This window comes from Euprymna scolopes, unplaced genomic scaffold (assembly GCF_053919585.1).
Source record: "Euprymna scolopes isolate OS-2025 unplaced genomic scaffold, ASM5391958v1 sca748, whole genome shotgun sequence".
Lineage (NCBI taxonomy): Eukaryota > Metazoa > Mollusca > Cephalopoda > Sepiida > Sepiolidae > Euprymna > Euprymna scolopes.
The window spans coordinates 1-10,000 of record NW_027633822.1 but is presented as its reverse complement, the minus strand read 5'-3'; the positions used below and the strand labels follow the sequence as shown (position 1 = coordinate 10,000).

The window sequence follows — 10,000 nt, the reverse complement described above, 5'->3', positions numbered from 1 at the left end:
TGATGCCATCGACGAGAGGCTGTACACCTTGGAGACCTGCTGCGGATGGTGGGTACGGACCGACTCGAGAGCTGCGAAAACCGGACCCGGATTTTCCAGGGCCGCCGAAAGCGCACCGGACGCCGCCCGAGCCGCGGCGCTCTACAGGTACCTTTTCCGTATCTCCGGACGAGCCGATTCCACGGACATGGTCCTTTACGAAGAAGAGAGAACTCTTCCCGGGGCTCCCGGCGACGTCTCCGGGCTCGCTTGCGTCACCGCGGTTTCGCCCGGGAAGCGACGGGCGCCGCCGACATCGCTGCCGACAGCGTCGCCACCCCCGGGCCCTCTCCGAGTCCGGGTTCGGGAATATTAACCCGATTCCCTTTCGACGGGAGGCCGGCCGCTTTTTTTTTGTTTGGGCTTTTGATTCGATTCGATTCGATTCGCTTTCCTTTCACTTTCATAACGGATCCGGCGCCTTTCGGGAAGACTTTCGCCCGCGTCTTAGGACCGACTGACCCGTGCTCGACCGCCGTTGGCACGGAACCCTTCTCCACTTCGGTCTTCGAAGGTCTCGTTCGAATATTTGCTACTACCACCGAGATCTGCACCCGCGGTCGGCTCCACCCGGGCTCGCGCCCTAGGCTTCCGTGCTCGCCGCGGCGCCCTCCTACTCGTCGCGGCATCGTTTCGGCGCGAAAGTTCATCGCTCCTCGCCGCGACGGTCCGGCATCGGTCCGTCGCTCCAGCGCCATCCATTTTCGGGGCCGGTCGATTCGGCAGGTGAGTTGTTACACACTCCTTAGCGGATTCCGACTTCCGTGGCCACCGTCCTGCTGTCTATATCGACCGACACCCTTTCGGGGATCTCATGGGCGTCGCGTTAGGCACCTTAGCCGGACGTTTGGTTCATCCCACAGCGCCAGTTCTGCTTACCAAAAGTGGCCCACTTGGCACTCGCATTCGAGGTGACCAACCGCCCAGCGAAGCGTGCTGGCGGCGGCGGCCGGATGGGTCGGCTCCGTCGTTCGGGAGAGTCGGCCCGTTCCACCCGTTCCGAGTTCGAGAGTAGGTCGAGGCCGTGAACGGCCCCGGGGCCTCCAATCGTTCGCTTTACCGGATGGAATTGCGACGATCGAGCGCCAGCTATCCTGAGGGAAACTTCGGAGGGAACCAGCTACTAGACGGCTCGATTGGTCTTTCGCCCCTACACCCGGTTCCGACGATCGATTTGCACGTCAGAGGCGCTTCGGACTTCCACCAGAGTTTCCTCTGGCTTCATCCCGACCGGGCGTGGATCGCCATCTTTCGGGTCCCTGGTCGCTCGCTACGCCAGAGTCGGCCGAGTCGTACTCGGAAAAAGGGGAAACCGACCCGGGGGTGATGCGCCCGCGCGCAGCGCCTAAACTCGACGACAAAATAGGACTAGTTCAAGCCGCGGGATCTCACCGATGGGCGGAAGGAGGATATGGAAGCTGGCGCCCGGCAATTCCCCTTTTTGGAAGATGCGCCGGTCCCCTCTCGGGGAGGAGGGAAAAACAACCGCACGTCAGCCACGAGCCTTCCCTCTCCTATCTCTCTCGGGAAGAGAGAAAAAAGGAAAAGTTGCGGGCACCGCAGCAGCGACGGCGGAAGGCCGAAAACGCCGCGCCGGCGGGATCGGGCACGGCTCGGAGGCGGGTGAGGCGAGGAGAAGACGACGGCACGAGACCGACGACACCCCCCGACGACCCCCGGACGACTTTGCCACGACACCTCTCCCGATCGACGCCCTCCTACACGCTCTCTCGCTTTCGCTTCGCCTTCGGGGTTAGTCAGAGGTGGCCCCTACGACTCGCGAACGGCCAGGACTCCTCGGTCCGTGTTTCAAGACGGGTCGGGTGGGTTGCCGATGCACGTCGCTGACCCGGGGTGGCGGGCGGCTCGAGTAAAAAAGCGTCGCCGAGCGACCTCTCCGGAAACGGAAACGGGCGCGGGCGGGGTTGCCCCCGACAAGAACCCGAAACGTCGGCGAGGTGCGTGACGGCGAGGCCGCGCCAGTCCTATCCCGCCTCTCATCGCGCACGCGCCCGAGACGGTGGGGCGCCTAAGGAGCGACACACAGAGTGCGTCGCCCGCACGCGACTTCCGGCGGGATCAAAACGGACCGGCTCGCCACGTGTAACGGATCGTGTCAGATTTCCTCCGTTCCCGGCAGAAAGGGGCAGTTACGTTCGCGGGCCCGACGGCCGGTGGCCCCCGACTTCACAAGGTGGGAAGACGGGGGTTTTCAGGGTGATGAAACGCCTGCCGCCTACGGAAAAAAACCCGCGTGTTCGACCTGCACGCCGGGAACGGGTCGCGACGACGGACCGGAGGGGAAGTGCGTCCGGTGCCGGCCGCGCGGAGGTCGCGCCGAAGCGCCCGCGCCATGATTACGCCGAGCGATGAGAAGGGGACGGGTGCAGCGGAGTCGCGCGCGGAGGGAGCAGGAGGAAAGAAGAAGCGGCGGCGACGGATGCGGCGGGTTAGGGCCCGGCGGCAGCAGCGATCGAGAGGACGAGTCCCCTCCGTCGCAGCCAACCGACGCAGCCACCTACCGACGCCGCGGTCGTCACCACGTTTCCCTTCCCGCTATCCACGCGGCCCGTCTCCTTCGTCGGCGACGCGGGCACAAAAGCTGGCCCGCGGAGAACGAGTTCCCCGCGGACACGACGAACGACGACCTGTGCCGCGACGGCCTCTCTTTCAAGAACACACATCGAGTTTGGGCTCGAGCCTAGGCAGCACCGGACTGAGTCCCCCCGCGATCGCGGTGAGCGGTCCCACCCGTTTACCCCTGGGCGGTTTCACGTTCTCTTGAACTCTCTCTCCAAAGTTCTTTTCAACTTTCCCTCACGGTACTTGTCGACTATCGGACTCGTCCCGGTATTTAGCCTTGGATGGAGCTTACCACCCGATTTGGGCTGCGTTCCCAAGCAACCCGACTCTCGGATCGAAGGCCGTCGCTCGCCGTCCGCACCGAATGGGCCTGGCACCCGCCGCGGGCGGCCCCGATCGAGGGAACTCCGAACTATGCGAGACGAAAACGAACGGCTGCCTTCGACCCATGCGCCACACGTCCCGAAGCCTTTAACTTGCGACGGGATTCGGCGTTGGGCTTCTCCCGGTTCACTCGCCGTTACTAAGGGAATCCCGGTTGGTTTCTTTTCCTCCGCTTAGCGATATGCTTAAGTTCAGCGGGTCGTCTCGTCCGAGCCGAGGGCGGCGGTTTTTAGTAGAGTGTGGTGTTTGGAGGAGAGGAATCTCGATCGGTACCCTCCGTGTGACGACGGCTGGCCGATATAGCGCCCGTCCGACCGAAAATGAAGAAGCCAACAATTAAAAAAAAAGCGTGGGTCCTCCCCATCCGACGTTGCCTACGACGCGGCCACCTTTTTACGGTGCGACGGCCGTGCTCGTCGCGCTGCTCGAGGCGTCGCTGAGAGACACCTTCATGAGGCAGAGAGCGAGACGAGCAGGCGGCGCTTACGTCGGCAGTCGGTTAGGTCGGTGCTTTTTTTTTTGTTTTGTTCTCCCTTCGGCTGCTTTCGGACAGACTCCTCCTGCTCCTCCTCCACAGTGTTTCTTCACGCGGTCGAAAAGGGAAAAGACTCCGCGGTCTGCCAGCGGGAGACGAAGGAGGAGGCCGGAGAGGGTTTTAAAAAAAAAAAAGACATTGAAAGGAGTCAATTCTTTTTTTATTTTTCTTCCCCCTCGTCACTCGCTCCTGCGACGTCCCGGTTACCACCGTGCCGAGGACCGGGCGGGCACGGGGACGGCAAGATGTCGTTTCGTTAACGGAGAAAGACATGTAACGTTCCGCCTCTCGACCGGACGTGGCCCCGAGACAAGGGATCTCGGGGCCGCAATGTGCGTTCGAGGTGTCGATGTTCACTGAGTCCTGCAATTCGCATCAGTTCTCGCGGCTGGCCGCGCTCTTCATCGACGGACGAGCCGAGTGATCCCCCGTCCAGGGTTCAGCACTTGGGTTTTTTATATTAGTTTTTGTTTATATAGATTTAGTAGTGTGCGAGGAGGTCTGTGCGAGGAGGCGTGACGGCATTGCAATGTCGCGAGTAGTTTGTTTTTAGCTAGCGGCGGTGGCACAGCGGCTGCAAAAAAAAACAAAAAACGATAAAGCGGCGACAAGGCAAAGAAGAAGCGGCCATCACTTGCGGTGGGCGAAAAAACAAACAGGTGGTAAGACGCGGAAGCAAGCAAGAAGAGCTGGGGCTTTAAAAACCTCCGCGTCACCACAAATCTATCTCTCGCTCCGCCTTTTATAGGTTTGTTTGCGCGCATTCGAGGCGTTGACGCCGACAGACAGAGGAGGTAGGCCGGAAAACAACAAACCAGTCTCGAACGGGAAAACGGTAATGATCCTTCCGCAGGTTCACCTACGGAAACCTTGTTACGACTTTTACTTCCTCTAAACGATCGGGTTCGGTCGTCTTCTCCAGGCATCGAACGCCGAGGCGTAGATGCACGAGTGTCGTGACGGACACGTCGCGCACTGCCCGGCGGCGTCGTCGGCCAGATCCGAGGACCTCACCGGACCGTTCGATCGGTAGTAGCGACGGGCGGTGTGTACAAAGGGCAGGGACGTGATCGACGCGGGCTGTTGACCCGCGCCTACCGGGAATTCCTCGTTCACGGGGTTGGTTACAGGCCCCGATCCCTATCACGGGAGGTGGTTCAGAGGTTTCCCAACCCTCTCGGGCCGGGGCGAAGTCCCCGCTGATACCTCCAGTGTAGCGCGCGTGCGGCCCCGGACATCTAAGGGCATCACAGACCTGTTATCGCTCCGCCTCGTGTGGCTTTCTGCCACCCGTCCCTCTAAGAAGTGCGTGAGAAAACCGACCCGGACCCGAGCGCCACGGAGGACGCCGAGCCCGCCGTAAAAATCACTGACATCGGCGCACTAGTTAGCAGGCCGGAGTCTCGTTCGTTATCGGAATCAACCAGACGGATCGCTCCACCAACTAAGAACGGCCATGCACCACCACCCACCGAATCGAGAAAGAGCTATCGATCTGTCAATCCTACCGGTGTCCGGACCGGGTGAGTTTTCCCGTGTTGAGTCAAATTAAGCCGCAGGCTCCACTCCTGGTGGTGCCCTTCCGTCAATTCCTTTAAGTTTCAGCTTTGCAACCATACTCCCCCCGGAACCGAACTCTGGTTTCCCGCAGGCTACCCGCCGGGTCATGGAAGCGAACGCCGGCGGATCGCCGGTCGGCATCGTTTACGGTCGGAACTACGACGGTATCTGATCGTCTTCGAACCTCCGACTTTCGCTCTTGATCGAGGAAAACGTGCTTGCCACACGCCATCGCTGCAGTTCGTCTTGCGACGATCCAAGAATTTCACCTCTAACGTCGCAATACGAGTGGCCCCGACCGCTCCCTTCGATCATTGCCTCGCCGTAGACGGAGACCGACAGACGTAGACGAGGCCCTCTTCCATCATTCCATGCTTATCGTATGCAAGCTTGAACAGCCCGCTCTGAGCACTCTAATTTTTTCAAAGTGAACGTACCGGCCGCCGCGGACACTCGGTTAAGAGCACCCTTGGAGGAGAAACCGCCGACCGCAACACGCGCGCAGACAAGACACGAAGCAGGGACTCGGAGCGGACCGGGGGGTTCAAAAAAAAAGAGGAACGCGCGGAAAGGGAGAGGGAGAGAAGCGCGGGGGTCAGAGTGCGGGGATGCGAATGAACACACCCAAACACACACACGTAGCACCCCCCCGTTAGACTACTCCCGGAACCGAACCGACGACCACTTGTTTTTTTTTTTCCCGGATCCCGATCACGACCTCCTCGTCCACCTCGCCGGCAGGACCGCGTGGCGGGTATGCTAGCGGTTGACACCGGCGGAAAGGGCCGGGAATGCGAACGGACGACCAAAGTCAACGACGGACGATGGCGCCGCCGCCCCGGGGCCGCTTGCGCGACCACGAACCCGAGTTCGGACTACGAGCTTTTTAACCGCAACAACTTTAATATACGCTACCGGAGCTGGAATTACCGCGGCTGCTGGCACCAGACTTGCCCTCCGGTTGGTCCTCGTTAACGGATTTGAAGTGTACTCATTCCGATCGCGGGGCCTCGACAGAGTCCCGCGTCGTTATTTTTCGTCACTACCTCCCCGTGCCGGGAGTGGGTAATTTGCGCGCCTGCTGCCTTCCTTGGATGTGGTAGCCGTTTCGCATGCTCCCTCTCCGGAATCGAACCCCGATTCCCCGTTACCCGTAGTAACCACGGTAGGCACTTAACCGACCGTCGACAGTTGATAGGGCGGACCCTCGAGAGACCCGTCGCCGGGCGTGAAAGCTCGTGCGATCGACCAGTGAGTTATCCAGAGTCACCAAAGCGGAGCGCGCCGCCCTATGAGCCCCGCCACCGAACGGACCCGCGAGCGGGAACGCCGACGACGGGAGGACGGAATGACGCGCATCGGTCTCAGTCTAATATGTAGCGCCGCGACCCGGAACGGCCGACGCGGGTGCCAGCGCGCGAGGCGTGGCGACGACGGCGCGCCGACCGATCGCGGCCTGTGTCACATGTATTAGCTCTAGAATTGCCACAGTTATCCATCGCCTCCGAGGAGGAATACGGTCCGAGGATTAGGTCCGGTTCCTGAGCCATTCGCGGTTTCGCCCGTTCTAATGCGTGGCGTGAACTTACACTTGCATGGCTTAAGCTTTGAGACAAGCATATGACTACTGGCAGGATCAACCAGGTATCGTTGGAATTTGGGACTTTGTTTCGACAGAACGACAGACCGACCGACCGACCGACCGACATAAGACAGACAACTACAACGACGGGCACGTGTTTATTTGTTTTTCGAGGAGGTTCGCCGTCAGTAGAAGCGCGCTGCCCGCGCTGATGGCCTCTTTTTTGTTTCTCCCCTGACTTGGACCGAGACCGAGACTCAAAGAACGAAAGCGACCAACGTCGACAACAACAACGACAACGGCACCCTTGACAGCGATACATACGACAAACGACAAGCAGCACGACGGCAGTGCACACGGACATCGAGGGTCAAGGTGCAGACTGAACTCGCCGAGGTCGTCGTCATCGTGGTCGCCATCGATTCCGTCTTCGTCGTCGTCGTCGTCAACGCCACGTCACAGCCGGCCGAGAAGAGAGAACAGACGACAGCGTCGACAACAACAACATCGACAACGGCACCCTTGACAGCGATACATACGACAAACGACAAACAGCACGACGGCAGTGCACACGGACATCGGAGGTCAAGGTGCAGACTGGAATCGTCGAGGTCGTCGTCATCGTGGTCGCCATCGATGCCGTCTCGTCGTCGTCGTCGTCGTCTTCGTCGTCGTCGTCGTCATCAACGTACCAACCGACCGAGACGAAGAGCAAGCAACAACGTCGACAACAACAACGACACGGCACCCTTGACAGCGATACATACGACAAACGACAAACAGCACGACGGCAGTGCACACGGACATCGGAGTCAAGGTGCAGACTGAACTCGTCGAGGTCGTCGTCATCGTGGTCGCCATCGATGCCGTCTCGTCGTCGTCGTCGTCTCCGTCGTCGTCGTCGTCGTCGCCAACGTCAACGTCAACATCACAGCCGTCATCGGGGAGGAGCTGGACCAGGGCAGCGGCGGCGTAAATTTTCCCGTCACCTTCGTCGTCGCCTTCGTCGACCGACCGACCGACCGGCGTCGTGTTCGTGCTCGGAAAACCGAGGAGAGACAAAGTGCACATGGCGCGTTCTCGCAAGCGGCTCCTCGGTCCGATTTTTTTGGGCGGCTTTTTCGAGCTTTTTTTTTTTCTCACCCTTTCGTCCGTGCGACGGCGAACGTTAGGGGAAAAAAAAAAAAAAAAAAACGACAACAACGCGGCGGACCGGGCGAACAACATCGTCGACACACACGACATTGACGACCGGTCCCCCTTTTCACAATCGCATCGAGATAAAAACGAACGAGTCCGATTCGAGCACCGAGTCCGCGAGCGGGAGGACTGTCGGTGCAAGTATCGATCACTGACGTGAGCGCTTCGCCGGACAGAGGATGGCTCATCCGGCAGCCGTGCAAATCGACGGTATGGGAAGAACGAACAAGAAGAGCAACGACTTGATCGGCGGCTTGGGAACTGCGGACGGTGAAAACGGGTTAATCGACTGCGACCACGACTGCTCGATCGATCTTCTTTGGCGCTAACAAAGGTGGAGGTGGCGCAAGAAGGGACTAGCGCTATCACCGTCCACGTATCAGAAGATGCGGCGGCAGACGTCGACGCTTATGCGTTGTCGGACGAGAAGTCGCTGCAGCACGTGTACCGCGAGCGGGACGTCCAAGGTTTTTGCCAGACGGAAAGAAATCGGGTGTCAGCGAACGTTCACACGGCTGTGAGATCGGACGCTGACAGGAGTAGGGAGGCGGCAGGCAGGCGGCGGTTACGGCGGCGGCGCCTGCTGCTGCTCATCCTCCTGTTTGCTGCGGCGACTTCCAGGACGGGAGAGCATCGAACAACGTACGTATGGTTACAAGGGGATCAGGATCTACATAGTGCATCCCCCGCGGCTATTTTTGTTTGTTTGTTCGCTCGTTCGTTAATTCGTTCGTTCGTTCGTTCGTTCGTTACAATGTACGTTTTTCCGTTCGACGGCGGCAGAGAGCGGCGGCGTTTCTCCCTAATCCGGAGGATTTATCGGTCGCACAGCGATGGGTCGTTCGGCCGATCATCGAAAGATTCGCAGGTAGTGGTTGAATGGCAGAACGGCAGCAACAACAGCGGCGGCTGAGAGCGGCGAACGCTGAGGCGGAAGCAGAAGCTGCAGCAAACGTATCGGCTAAACATGGTGGACATAGATATGGCTGACGACGCGGGTACCACGACGACTATGGAACCAGGAAAAGGAGCCGTTAGTTGTTCCAACATATCGTTCGACACGTCGAGCAGCCCTAGGTCCACGGAGAAGCACACACACGTACCACGTATTATAACCTAACGACGATGAGCGGGCGCACGGTTGGCAGGAACGAAGGCGGCGGATCAAAACAAGTTGGAGCGCGGGGCGACAGCGATAACGGTGACAGCCCTAGGCGGCGGAGATGCCACTTTCTGACGCCTTTGCGACAAGCCCGTAGAGACGTTCCGGACCACCACGAGGCAAAGAGTCGCTGCTCCGACGAACCGACACACCAAAGTGTGCTTCCTACCGAACATGTTTTATAAAACTTTCAAACTGGAAAACCCCAGAAATGGTGTTGGTATTTGTCCAGACCCACCTCCGACACCTGAAAATGGTGGTCAAAAAAAACGTCGATTATACGAAGCGACATTTCTGGTCGGCGATTTTCCAGTTTTACGCCTACTGCCACATGGGGATGTCGGTAGGCGTCGCAAAGTGCCTTCTCGTAGGCTAGGCACACCAGGACTTTGTCATTTTTTTCCCCCTCGACATTCCTGGTCCGGTCTATTCCGATTTTACACCTACCGCCATGTGGGGGTGGCAGTAGGCGTCGAAAAGTGCCTTCTCGACCGCTAGCGACACCACTACTTTATCGAGCTCTGGAGGCCCGCACACCGACCCGGGGGCCGCGGAGTCGACCCCGGGGGCCTCCGCCTCTCGCCGCCGCTCACTTGGACGCCTTCCGCAACCTGTGGTCCCGCTCGGGGCCGCCGGGAGCCTCGCCGACCTGACCGGTGTCGGTAGGCGTCTGGAAGCGCCCGGCCGACCTGGACGAGGTCCCCCTGGCCCCCGGGGGACACCCCTTAGTTGGATGGGGGTGCTGTCCCGGGCACACATGCAACCCGCGGCCGCCTACCGACAGCCCCCGTCGCTCGATCGCTACTCCTTTCCAACATATGTCGGAGAAGCCGGGCGGTTGTGAAACCCCAGAAATGGTGTTGGTATTCGTCCAGACCCACCTCCGACACCTGAAAATGGTGGTCAAAAAAAACGTCGATTATACGAAGCGACATTTCTGGTCGGCGATTTTCCA

At 59.7% G+C, this 10,000-nt stretch overlaps 2 non-coding genes and 1 pseudogene across 2 annotated transcripts in view; all 3 read right to left on the bottom strand.

Moving 5' to 3' along the window:
• LOC145276195 (large subunit ribosomal RNA) overlaps positions 1-3,228 on the bottom strand; it is a 5,721-nt gene extending 2,493 nt beyond the window's left edge. The window contains exon 1 of the ribosomal RNA XR_013867894.1: positions 1-3,228. This exon is cut by the window's left edge and continues 2,493 nt beyond it. This is a non-coding gene — a ribosomal RNA (large subunit ribosomal RNA).
• A 595-nt stretch (positions 3,229-3,823) lies between these two features.
• Positions 3,824-3,981, bottom strand: LOC145276193 (5.8S ribosomal RNA). Its single transcript, XR_013867893.1, has one exon. It is a non-coding gene; the product is annotated as a 5.8S ribosomal RNA (ribosomal RNA).
• A 396-nt stretch (positions 3,982-4,377) lies between these two features.
• On the bottom strand, positions 4,378-6,748 carry LOC145276198 (small subunit ribosomal RNA; annotated as a pseudogene).
• Positions 6,749-10,000: the final 3,252 nt, after the last annotated feature.